At 33.1% G+C, this 14084-nt stretch overlaps 1 long non-coding RNA gene across 17 annotated transcripts; it reads right to left on the bottom strand.

Annotated features, from left to right (window-relative positions):
* Positions 1-1219: 1219 nt before the first annotated feature.
* On the bottom strand, positions 1220-11022 carry LOC107023876. 17 transcript variants are annotated; one of them, XR_003578987.1, is made up of 15 exons: positions 10801-11022; positions 9595-9873; positions 8113-8295; positions 7849-7970; positions 7300-7689; positions 7016-7197; positions 6906-6913; positions 6008-6132; positions 5767-5890; positions 5550-5675; positions 4365-4643; positions 2889-3072; positions 2070-2466; positions 1900-1988; positions 1220-1687 (listed from the first exon to the last, which is right to left on the bottom strand). It is a non-coding gene; the product is annotated as an uncharacterized LOC107023876 (long non-coding RNA). The 17 variants fall into 17 exon arrangements; XR_003578989.1 differs by having other exon boundaries at positions 7929-7970; XR_003578975.1 differs by adding an exon at positions 6422-6519 and having other exon boundaries at positions 7300-8295.
* Between the last annotated feature and the right edge of the window lie 3062 nt (positions 11023-14084).

Here is a 14084-nt window from a genome sequence, read left to right as displayed (position 1 = left end):
GAACACAATTACATTAAAGGTTTTGTTAAATGATAACACGTACAACAGAAAAATGTTTAAAAAGATCATCTTAGCTATAATGATCAATATGATATTTCATCCGATCTTGAGTTCCAAAATCTTTTGTAATTCCACGGTGCTACAAGGAACTTCAAGAACACCCTGTTGTTGGAATCCATATTCATCTTCACCTTGTTTTAGTAATTTCAAGAATGATGGATTATTGATCCAATGACCCAATGCAGCTCCACAATAAATCTCGTTGGCTCGTCCTTTGAATTTACTGAAAGCAGCTAAGTGTCCTTCTTTAACATCATTTGGTAGCACTTCATTGTTTTCTCTTGAGCTTTCTACAAATTCCTCAACTGGGAATTAATTAAAGAAGATTATTCTTGAACTTTCCCATTATAAGCTTAAGCATGACTATACATGAACCACTTATATCTTTCCCCATATATATAGAAATTTTAATTATTCTAATTTTGGGATGTGGTGATTATTTTTTTCATTAGGATTTTATTTTGCTATTCGAAAGAATTTACTATACAATAAGATGGTAGCTAGCATATGAAACTTCTAAGACGCTGATATTGTTTTTATATAGGAAAAATTACATAAATTAATACATTTTAAAAAATAATTACTGATTTTAGCGATACTTTTTGTTTATTACCATTTATAGCAATGTTTTGTTAAATCTGTAATATGTATTAAACTTGTATTATAAATGAATTAAAAGTGATCAAGTGAAATAAAAATATTATTGCTATAAATGGTAAATATTTTTTTAATATAGTATATTTATGTAAGTTTCCCTATTATATATGCTCAAACTCGTACACATTTTGAATCTGAAGATAGATAAGAAGGGCTCATCTATATTTGCGTTTTGGTTTCATCAGCATATATTTATTTTATAGCAGAGCAGATCAATTAGAAGGTACAGCTAACCTGAATTACAATCGAGTATGGAGACAACATGTGAAACAGTGACTTGTTCCAGAGAAACTAAAATGCACCTTCCATCAAGAAGAACTGGCGACATTTGTATTTTGATTTCATGAGCATATTATTTAATATATATTTATTAGCCACTTTTATCCGCACTAAAATCCTTTTTTTGGGTCCTAAATTTATGTGATCAACAATATGTTGTTGACCACCAGAATCCAATACCAACATGAATATGGATGTGAAGTTAGTCTTGGAGACATCTTGATCAATTGAATCTTTGTTTCAGTGCAATTACTGTTAATTACATATCCTGGAAAGAATATATAAAACATTGTGCACCTCTACTTGATTAAAGTCGCACAAAAATAACATACATCAAATTTTGCAGATTCTTATCCTACTATTTCTTCACTTCTACTTGATAAACTTTATTGTTGATTGGGGCAAATATACTTTATGCATACACATTTGTCCAGACAATAAGCTAATAATTATGGACTTGCCACTTCGGGTTCCACCAATCAAAAGCAGTAGATTTCTCACTTGGGATTAACAATGAGAACTCGTTGAGTATTCTCTCGGTTGGTCTACTTGGATAGCTAAAACAAACATATTTATCTATGTATTTTCACGCATGTCATAAAAAATTATTCCACAATTGTTGTTCACATCAATCTCTGAGTTCCTGTTTATAGTCTCAAACATGTTGAAAGGAAATGCCTCACCTATTGACCTGAAAAAACAAAGAATATATGTAAATGATGGATCATCACATTTTAAAAAACATGTTTGAAGATTCATCGACATCATACTGAAATAGTTAACACAACTGAACCTTCTACGTAATCTTCTCCAAGATCATCTTTCCACCGTATAAATCAGAAAGCCAAAGCATAATTACAGAAGAGAAAAAATTGGCAAGATCCAAAGCCTAAGCCACTTAACTGCAAGTCATTCATGTAATCCCAAATATGTATGCCTTTTGTAAGGACTTGTTATAATATATCCTGCTTTTCACCTGTGAATGATGCAACCTATAGACAAAAAATGAGATTTAAATCAAAGAAAAAGAGAAAAACAAACACAGATAATAAATGAACTAAAGTTAGTCTTACTATTCTGATCATCTGATGGATCCGATTGTTTGCTCAACTACATTTGGTTGCTTTAAAATAAGCTTTGTGCGACTAGGAAGCCTGTCATCTATGAAGGGGAACACGACACCAACAACTGTTATCAGCAGAACAATAGGTGAAACCATAACAAGTGCTAGAAGTCACCCCTTGAAGAACGCAATACCAAATCCTCATGTAAACATTGCTACACACCTCATCATCTTCCCCACTTAACCATCTTGTGTGATAAAAATGTCACCAGACATTTTCCCAATAACTTCCCATGTATTTACTTCCTCATCGAAGAATGTAACCTCTTGTCACAGAACACTTCTTAAATTCATCACCCTTAGTAGCGCAGCTTGTCGCTCTGCAGTAAGCGTCTAACAACTCACCTCTACCAAACAAATAACACAAAATTTTTTAGCAACTTTTTCTATTAATTCATACTTGAAAACAATCAACACAAACAAAATTTAGCTTAGTTAGTTAAAACTTAAAAAGAATTGCTGCTACACCTGAACCAATGACCAAATAAACAAGTTTTAATGATACCTGAAAATCAACATAGATTAACAGGGAAACAAGGTTCATGATATGCAAAATTATAATTATTTTGCTATTGAACACACAACCTTGAGCTAAGTTGCGCAGACTCTTCATTTTTGTTGTTGCACCAGTGTCGACACGAGATGAGTGCGGGAATACGTGTGGGATTCGGTCAACCCAAATTGGATACTTTGACCAGTGTCCATGGACAAATTTGTGGAAAAATTGAGTGTTTGATAAAAGATAAAATAGATTTAAGACATGGCATACCATAAGTATTATAGTCCTTTTGTCTCAATTTAAGCATTTACTCTTGGTCAATATTTGTTGCTTCATGTTCCAAGCCGAATAGAGAGACACTATGAATTCAACTTCTGGTAGACAGTAGTAATGATCTGTAAGAAGAGGCCATACATACTTCCCAGTTTGAATAACCCACAACACAAGCTTTTTCCTGAAATAAGCACCCATAGTTCCTTGCTATAATTATGAATATATGATACTTCAAGTACAACAATGTAAAGAGATATCGTGAGTGCCACTTTAGAGAGAGGACCTATATAAATTAGGAAAGCTTAAGTTGTGAAGTGTATTTATTGTTTTACATCAAATTACGTAGTCCTGCAATCAAATTTACGAGAGATCAGTGGTGCTTGGTCAAAGCTCCAGTCATACGAATTTAGGGGTTTATAGTCATTAACCAATACCAAGGTAGAAAAACTGGGAAAAGCTAAGGAGCCCAGACCAATTGGTTTATCTCTGAAATAGGATGACTAAATTATTAGTCACAAAAATTAAACACCATTAGTAGATTAAAAAAGAGAACTTGAAATACAAGTTGAAATGAAGTCGGAGAATAGAGATTAAGGAAAAATCATGAGAACTCCAAAGGAGCTATTACGTGAAATACGAGCTCCTTCGAATTACAAATAGAGGCAAGCACAGTGAAGATGCAAGGAAGCAAACAGAAATCATAAGAAAAATAGATTTGTGTGAGAAAATACACTTGACAAGATTTTAAATAATCGAGAGTTTACCTTAGCAGACAGAAATGTATCTTATAGTTTAGCTAATGCCTCCAACTAAATGATCGTGTAGAACCTCTAGAAGGTTTATAATTATCATTATAGAATAGCATTACATATAAAAGGTATGTTATGTGCCATAATGCTACAAAGTCTTGGGAGGTTGAAAATAAATACCTCTTCTGAAGTTATTTTAAGCCTTTTCTGTCCATCTGAAACCATTCATTTAAAAATTCAAATATTTGTGATAGAACCTTTGAGGACGATAAAGTTTCGATCCGATTTCGCACACCAAAGTTTAAGAAAATGAATTTTACTTGCTTGGAAAAATATGGAAGAAAGAAGCAGCAGAAGGGTTCCAATTTGAAGCATACCTTAAACTATAAATGAAAAGTTCAACACATGTACCAGTTACTCACGTCCTTCCACACACAGTTTCGGCAAAAAATACCAAAACATTTAGGTGCCTCATATTATGAGATTCTTCCTAAGCCCCTGATGCAATAACACATCATGCCCTACTCTCACACCAAAGTGATGTAGAACGATTCCATTACCTATCTACGCTTTTAACAAAGTAATGTGGAGCATATATGCAAGGAACCATAACAATAACAAGGTGAAATCACAACCAGATACAGGAATGAAGAATCTTGAGCAAATATTAAGAGATCTACAGATATTTAAGATGAAAGATATGCAAAAGATTTCAAGAACTTACAGTTTATAGAAAATGTTGCAGAGCTAATTCTTGTGCTTTCTCATTCTTTGACAAGCGTTTTCCAACTTTAGCGGCTCATTAACATTCTACCCTTCTGAGAGGCAGTAGTTTCTTGTTTCTCCACGATGAATGATGTCACATAACTCCATTTGGGATCTTCAAATTCAATGCCTTTCTTGATCTATCATTTCAAATGTGTTGGAGATACAATACCCTGCTTAGCAGCCAACCTTTGCAAACCCAGAAACCACATAACAGGAAGCTGTTTTGAAATACCTTCTAAAACCAAGTAAACGTCAACTAAATAAATCTAAAACTTATTGCAAAAATAAAAACCAGAGAGCTATAAATTAAAATTAAAATGTACTTATGTTCATCAAAAAAAAAATTAACAGATAGATTTTCATGTTAATTGCAAACTATTAGACAACTCTAATTGGTGAGAGCTTAAGACTTACATTCTCAAAATGTAAGTAACTCCCAGTGCAATAAACTAAAAAAGTAACTCAAACAACCAAGTAAATGATAGATTAAAGCTAAGAACTTCATATATCCTAGTGTGAGTGACTTTCAATAACAAGTTGTATAAATGCAGGGGTAATTTAGGATGCTTTGTCGTCAAAAGATATTGCTAGATTCTAAGTACAACATACCCATAGAGTTAAATTTGATGTGGCTACAACAAACAATACACCGGATATTTATCTCAACTGTAAGGTGTTTTGGGAAAAGGTCAATGAGCATGTTTGTGGTGCATGGAATCTTCATGTAATTTTTCAGAGGTGTGTTAGTATAGATAGCTATAGGTCAGGGTTCATTCAACCAACTGAAACTCGATGGTTCAATATGAACATTTAATTAATCACAAGAAAGAAATATTGAAAACCAGAGCTATCATAGAATCGACAAGCACGTCAGAATTCATAGTAAGTTTCCCCAGGCTCTCTAACTCTTCTACCAGAAATTTCAAGAATATAAGACCAAAGCTATCATAGAATCGACAAGCACGTCAGACTTAAGAGTAAGTTTCCCCAGGTTCTCTAACTCTTCTACCAGAAATTTCAATAATATAAGACCCGTAACTGTCTATTTTCATGCATTCTAGAGTAATCGGCGGTGAAGCAGGAATGTGGTCTATAAAATTTGAGAAAGAAGAAGCAATATACCAACGCCATGAATACTTACCTTACATGTTACTCTGGATCGTAATTGATTTGGAACACCCAATAGTGAAAAGGAAGAAAACTGAAAGAACAACTTTTGAAAGCTTTAAGATTGAGAACCAGAAAGGCAAAGATTGAGAGAATTGACCTGAAATCGCAACATATGAGAAGATGAGAGCAATCTTTTTAAGTCGACTCTCAGTATGACATTTTTGGAACCAAAGAAGAACTGTTTTTACCTTCACCATGGAAATGGAGAGTTCTTCTCTTCTAGAAAATTCATATAGAGGCGGTCTTAACTATCTGATGAAACTAAAATGCACCTTCCATCATGAAGATCTGGCGACATATGAAACATTGGTCCTGACATTTGTATTTTGATTTCATGAGCATATTATTTAATATATATTTATTAGCCACTTTTATCCGCACTAAAATCCTTTTTTTTGGGTCCTAAATTTATGTGATCAACAATCTGACCTCTAAATCGGCACCAGAATCCAATACCAACATGAATGTGGGTGTGAAGTTTGTCTTGGAGTTGTAGGTGACATCTTGATCAATTGAATCTTTGTTTTAGTGCAAATTACTGTTAATTATATATCCTGGCAAGAATATATAACACAACTACTAATGAAAGATTCTCAAAAAGAAAAACCAAGCATGTTTACATTCTACACAGGGTTGCAGACCCACAAACAAAAATGAAACAAGAAAACATGAAAAGTCCTATGCATCATTTGTTAACCAATCCACTTTAGTTAGCATACAAATTATGGTAAACAAGATACCCAGTTTGAGCACAACAGTCAACAGAGACAAAGAGGTTAAGAAAGATGGATCCCATTTGAGCTTAAAGACTATTTGGACAAAAAGTAAAAAAAAAAAATATACCTTGAGAAGAGGAAGAGAGTTGAATGAATGGTATGAACTTGAGGAAGTGTTGCGCGTCTATTGTTTGTTTGTAATGCTAAAGAAGAAGACGGATGCTTCTGGAAAGTGATACGTCACTATGAAATTACTAAAGTAACTTTGGTCGTCTCATTCATCACATTTCTATATAATATATAAATAAAAATAAATACTAGACTAGTATGTGCCCGTCCAACTTACATTCTTATAACTATATTTACAAGACTAATTGTGGCAATAGCCACGATGCAAAAGAAATCACCCAATTTAATTCAACGACATTAAATTCAACCTAAAAAAAGAAGAACATTGTGCACCTCTACTTGATTAAAGTCGCACAAAAATAACATATATCAAATTTCGCAGATTCTTATCCTACTATTTCTTCACTTCTACTTGGTAAACTTTATTGTTGATTGGGGCAAATATACTTTATGCATACACATGTTGAAAGGAAATGCCTCACCTATTGACCTGAAAAAACAAAGAATATATGTAAATGATGGATCATCACATTTTAAAAAACATGTTTGAAGATTCATCGACATCATACTGAAATAGTTAACACAACTAAACCTTCTATGTAATCTTCTCCAAGATCATCTTTCCACCGTATAAATCAAAAAGCCAAAGCATAATTACAGAAGAGAAAAAATTGGCAAGATCCAAATCCTAAGCCACTTAATTGCAAGTCATTCATGTACCCCAAATATGTATGCCTTTTGTGAGGACTTGTTATAATATATCCTGCTTTTCACCTGTGAATGATGCAACCATAGACAGAAAATGAGATTTAAATCAAAGAAAAAGAGAACAACAAACACAAATAATAAATGAAGTAAACATTAAGTTGGTCTTACTGTTCTGATGGATCCAATTGTTTGCTCAACTACATTTGGTTGCTTTAAAATAAGCTTTGTGCGACTGGGAAGCCTGTCTTCTATGAAGAGGAACACGACACCAACAACTAGTATAAGTGAAACAATAGGTGAAACCATAACAAGTGCTAGAAGTCACCCCTTGAAGAACGCAATACCAAATCCTCATGTAAACATTGCTACACACCTCATCATCTTCCCCATTTAACCGTCTCGTGTGATAAAAATGTCACCAGACATTTTCCCAATAACTTTTCACGTATTTACTTCCTCATCGAAGACGTAACTTCTTGTCACAGAACACTTCTTAAATTCAACACCCTTAGTAGCACACAGTTTGTCGCTCTGCAGTAAGCGTCTAACAACTCACCTCTACCAAACAAATAAACACAAATTTTTTTAGCAACTTTTTCTATTAATTCATACTTGAAAACAATCAACACAAATAAAATTTAGCTTAGTTAGTTAAAACGTAAAAACCATTGCTGCTACACCTGAACCAATGACCAAATAAACAAGTTTTAATGATACCTGAAAAGCAACATAGATTAACAGGGAAACAAGGTTCATGATATGCAAAATTGTAATTATTTTGCTATTGAACACACAACCTTGAGCTAAGTTGCGCAGACTCTTCATTTTTGTTGTTGCACCTGTGTCGACACGAGATGAGTGCGGGAATACGTGTGGGATTTCTTCAACCCAAATCGGATACTTTGACCAGTGTCCATGGACAAATTTGTGGAAAAATTGAGAGTTTGATAAAACATAAAATAGATTTAAGACATGACATACCATAAGTATTATAGTCCTTTTGTCTCAATTTAAGCATTTACTCTTGGTCAATATTTGTTGCTTCATGTTTCAAGCCGAATAGAGAGACACTAAGAATTCAACTTTTGGTAGACAGTAGTAATGATCTGTAAGAAGAGATCGTACATACTTCCCAGTTTGAATAGCCCACACACAAGCTTTTTCCTGAAATAACCACCCATAGTTCCTTGCTATAATTATGAATATATGATACTTCAAGTACAACAATGTAAAGAGATATCATGAATGCCACTTTAGAGAGAGGACCTATATAAATTAGGAAAGCTTAAGTTGTGAAGTGTATTTATTGTTTTACATCAAATTACGTAGTCCTGCAATCAAATTTACGAGAGACCAGTGGTGCTTGGTCGAAGCTCCAGTCCTCAATGGATACTAATTTAGGGGTATATAGTTATTAACCAATACCAAGGGAAAAAAATGGGAAAAGCTAGGGGGCCCAGAACAATTGGTTTATCTCTGAAATAGGATGACTAAATTATTAGTCACAAAAATTAAACACCATTAGTAGATTAAAAAAAAGAACTTGAAATACAACATGAAATAAAGTCGGAGAATAGAGATTAAGGACAAATCATGAGAAATCCAAAGGAGCTATTACGTGAAATGCGAGCTCCTTCGGATTACAAATAGAGGCAAGCACAGTGAAGATGCAAGGAAGCAAACAGAAATCATAAGAAAAATAGATTTGTGTGAGAAAATACACTTGACAAGATTTTAAATAATCGAGAGTTCACCTTAGCAGACAGAAATGTATCTTATAGTTTAGCTAATGCCTCCAACTAAATGATCGTGTACAACCTCTAGAAGGTTTATAATTATCATTATAGAATAGCATTACGTATAAAAGGTATGTTATGTGCCATAATACGACAAAGTCTTGGAAGGTTGAAAATAAATACCTCTTCTGAAGTTATTTTAAGCCTTTTCTGTCCATCTGAAACCATTCATTTAAAAATTCAAATATTTGTGATAGAACCTTTGAGGACGATAACGTTTCAATTCGATCTCGCACACCAAAGGTTAAGAAAATGAATTTTACTTGCTTGGAAAAATATGGAAGAAAGAAGCAGCAGAAGGGTTCCAATTTGAAACATACCTTAAACTATAAATGAAAAGTTCAACACATGTACCAGTTACTCTTGTCCTTCCACACACAGTTTCGACAAAAAATACCAATACATTTAGGTGCCTCATATTATGAGATTCTTCCTAAGCCCCCGATGCAATAATACATCACGCCCTACTCTTACACCAAAGTGATGTAGAACGATTTCATTACCTATCTACGCTTTTAACAAAGTAATGTGGAGTATATATGCAAGGAACCATAACAATAACAAGGTGAAATCACAACCAGATGCAGGAATGAAGAATCTTGAGCAAATATTAAGAGATCTAAAGATATTTAAGATGAAAGATATGCAAAAGATTTCAAGAACTTACAGTTTATAGAAAATGCTGCAGAACTAATTCTTGCGCTTTCTCATTCTTTGACAACCATTTTTCAACTTTAGCGGCTCATTAACATTCTACCCCTGTGAGAGGCAGTAGTTTCTTGTTTGTCCACGATGAATGATGTTACATAACTCCATTTGGGAGCTTCAAAATCAACGCCTTTCTTGATCTATCATTTCAAATGTGTTGGAGATACAATACCCAGCTTAGCAGCCAACCTTTGCTATCCCAGAAACCACATAACAGGAAGCTGTTTTGAAATACCTTCTAAAACCAAGTAAACGTCAACTAAATAAGTCTAAAACTGATAGCAAAAATAAAAACCATAGAGCTATAAATTAAAATTAAAATATACTTATGTTCATCTAAAAAAAAATTAACAGATAAATTTTCATGTTAATTGCAAACTATTAGACAACTCTAATTGGTGAGAGCTTAAGAATTACATTCTCAAAATGTAAGTAACTCCTAGTGCAATAAACTAAAAAATAACTCAAACAACCAAGTAAATGATAAATTAAAGCTAAGAACTTCATATATCCTAGTGTGACTGACTTCCAATGACAAGTTGTATAAATGCAGGGGTAATTTAGGATGGTTTGTCGTCAAAAGATATTGCTAGATTCTAAGTACAACATACCCATAGAGTTAAATTTGATGTGGCTACAATAAACAATACACCGGATATTTATCTCAACTGTAAGGTGTTTTGGGAAAAGGTCAATGAGCATGTTTGTGGTGCGTGGAATCTTCATGTAATTTTTCAGAGGTGTGTTAGTATAGATAGCTAACACAAAGTAGGTCAGGGTTCATTCAACCAACTGAAACAATAACATGAAACTCGATGGTTCAATATGAACATTTAATTAATCACAAGAAAGAAATATTGAAAACCAAAGCTATCATAGAATCGACAAGCACATCAGAAATCATAATAAGTTTCCCCAGGCTCTCTAACTCTTCTACTAGAAATTTCAAGAATATAAGACCAAAGCTATCATAGAATCGACAAGCACGTCAGACTAAAGAGTAAGTTTCCCCAGGTTCTCTAACTCTTCTACCAGAAATTTAAAGAATATAAGACCCGTCACTGTCTATTTTCATACATTCTAGAGTAACCGGCGGTGAAGCAGGAAATATGGTGTGTAAAATTTAAGAAAGAAGAAGCAATATACCAACGCCATGAATACTTACCTTACATGTTACTCTGGATCGTAATTGATTTGGAACACCCAATAGTGAAAAGGAAGAAAACTGAAAGAACAACTTTTGAAAGCTTTAAGATTGAGAACCAGAAAGGCAAAGATTGAGAGAATTGACCTGAAATTGCAACATAAGATGAGAGCAATTTTTTTAAGTCGACTTTCAATATGACATTTTAGGAACCAAAGAAGAACTATTTTTACCTTTACCATGGAAATGGAGAGTTCCTTCTCTTCTAGAAAATTCATATAGAGGCGGTCTTAACTATCTGATGACGTAATTACCATTTTGCCCTAAAATGAATACATATTTTCGAAAATACCCTTGGTCGTCCCACCTTTCACTCTTCTATACAGTAGAAAAAAAAATATAAATAAAATAATAATAATAATAATAAAAATATATAATATAATATATAATAAATAAATAATAGAAACATGTTATAGTAGAAAAAAATTATAACTTTAGACGCACGTTTTCAATGTAATGACCCGGTCGGATATTTTTAAAAAAATTTTGAAAATAAACTATCGTTTTATCCCTTCCGATATCGATCCCGAGTCTTTTCTGATTGAGTTTTGAAAGTTGATTTCGAACTTTGAGTAAAAAGTTAAGAATTTTATATGTTTTGATTTTGAAAGGCTAAAGTTGCTTAAAATTGATTTTTGGTCTCTTTTCGAGTTTCAAGTGTCGGAATGGAATTCAATTGATTTCATCATTCCAGAATGTGAAAATTAGTTTATGATAGTTGTTGGTTTCGGATTCAGAGTCTTTTTGAGGATTTGAGGTCCTAGGTTAGAAATTTGTGAAATTTTAGCATTTTGGGTTGACTTTTGTCAACATTCGAATTTGGATGCACAGATCGAAATTCTTATAGTTCCATTGGATTCGGGAGATGATTTTAGGCCCAAGTGAGGTCTTAATTGAATTTTTAAAGGTCCCGAGCTTGATTTAGTCATTTTTGGTATTATGTTTGTAACATCTCGCAACTAGAAAGAACTAGAAGGAAGTGCACAAATATGGAAATAGTTAATTTTGGAAAGTGTAAGGAAATCTGGAAAATTTTAAGTCAAAGTGAGTTTTTGGTCATTTTCAAACGACCATAACTTCTAACTCAGGATGAGTTAGAGGTATTTCCAGATATGGTTGGAAATCTCTTGGAACAATCTTTCTAATGCCGCTAAGCTTGTGCAATTTCAAGTTTGTATGAGTGAGTTATGCCCTTTGGAAGTTGGGTTGTTGGATTAAGAAAATGTCTAAATTCAGGATTTTCAAGGGTATTTTAGTATTTTCACTACCCTATTACTCTATTCCTTTTTTAGGAATGTAATATTGGTCAAGATTGAACTTAGTCTTGGGAATTTTCATGCTAGGGCTAAGGAGAAAGGAGAAGAGAAAAGAAGAAAGGAAAAAGGGCAAAGTCATCAAGATCGACCAAAAACGTTGGTGTTTTCGCTAAGTATTTGCTTCGATCAGGTATTTGAGACTTCCGTAATGTTGGGATCGTTCTCCCACGTGCCAAACATGTTAATTTTAGTTTGGATTCGTCCTAAAAGAGTTTGAATATTGATGATTTTGATACCCTTTCTTGAATTCATATGTTATTATTGAATAAGCTTGGATAGAGAAGTTTTGAATTCGTTATGTCGCATTATAGGGTTGTTTCGGGTTAGGTTCTTATGTAAAATTGGTGGTATCCGTATCTAAAAGTAATCTAAGAAAAAGGATCGAATTTGGTTGGATTGGGGAAGAAAAACGAGGAAGAAATTTCGACGAACACAAATCTTAATCCTTGAATCAATAATTCAATTCAAGGATCAGTTAAGAATCAAGTCAAGATCAGTTAACAAATAAAGTCAAGAGATATCAAGAGTCAAATAAGAGAAGTCATTTCAAGTTTTCATAAGTTTTTTACAAATTATTATTGAATCAATTATTATTATTATTATTTTTATTATTATTATTATTATTATTATTATTATTATTATAGGCTCTCTTACTCTTTTGTTACTTTCAATTTTCCGCTCTAAAGTAATGGTGCATGCAACCAATATAATTGAACTCCTAAATCTTCTTGATCATGTAGAATCATGTATTTTCCTTCTCCTTTTTTTTTTTTGTGTGTTAGGGAGTAATTTGAATGAAACGAAGTGTTTTATAGGGGTTTCTAATAATTAGTCTGATTGCGTTATAGCAGCCCAAGACGATTACTTTTAAAAGAAAATCTCACCTTTCACCCGTGTAGCAGCTTGCACGACATAAAATCTTGAAAATATTTTTAAAATTACTTACTTTGTAAAACACTGTAGTCAAACCGATCCCTTTCACCTAAAATTAATATCATGAGTTCAACTTAATCGAAAGATAATTGTTCAGTTGAGTCGGGTCCTATAGAGTGATAGGAGTTTAAGGAGGCTTTCTTAGGAAAGTATTTTCCCCGTGAGAGTAGGGAGATGAAGGTTGAAGATTTCATTAACCTTAAGCAAGGGTACATGAGTGTGGAAGAATATTCCTTGAAGTTTACCATGTTGTCTAGGTATTCTATGTTTACATCCCTACTCTGTCGAAATAGGGCGAAACGTCGCGGCAACTCGAAAATGATTAATTAATTCAATTTTAACAAAGTTCTAAAAATAAACGAGTTTTGAAAAGAGTCGCCACCTAATTTTTAGGAAAACTAGGAAACCAATTGTTAATTACGAAACCAAATTGATTCTAGGTATGGGGTTCAAGTTATTCCCAAGGGAAGGGGTTAAGCACACTTCGGAATCCACAATGTGGTTCCCGACTGAATTCATTTTTTTTCAAATTGAGGAAGAATATAAAATAATATACAGATATAATAAACATGCAATATACAAAATAAAATAAAATAATAATCGGCCTAAAGTTTGCCTAACGTCAATATTCACAAGATAATGAAATTAAAAGTATGATTCGAACTTCATTCGAATAATTTCAAGGAGAAGCACCTCCGGGTACCTGTAAACACTTAGTAAAAGAGTTAGTACCAAATAAATAAAAATGAATAACTCAAATAATAACTAAAAATAAAAATCCGTCTTATTAACATGGGAGGCCTTGGAAATCGACGGTAATTTCTTCATCGGCCATTTTAACAATTTTAACAAACAATTTATATGAATTTAAACTAAAAATTTCCGTCTTTTAAAATGGAAAGGCCTCTAAATTTTTTCATTGGCCATTTAACAATTTATAATATAAACTTGATTAAATTTTCCGTCTTTTAAAATGGGAAGGCCTCTAAACTTTTT

This window comes from Solanum pennellii, chromosome 6, assembly GCF_001406875.1.
Source record: "Solanum pennellii chromosome 6, SPENNV200".
Lineage (NCBI taxonomy): Eukaryota > Viridiplantae > Streptophyta > Magnoliopsida > Solanales > Solanaceae > Solanum > Solanum pennellii.
This window is presented reverse-complemented; position numbering and strand designations above follow the sequence as displayed.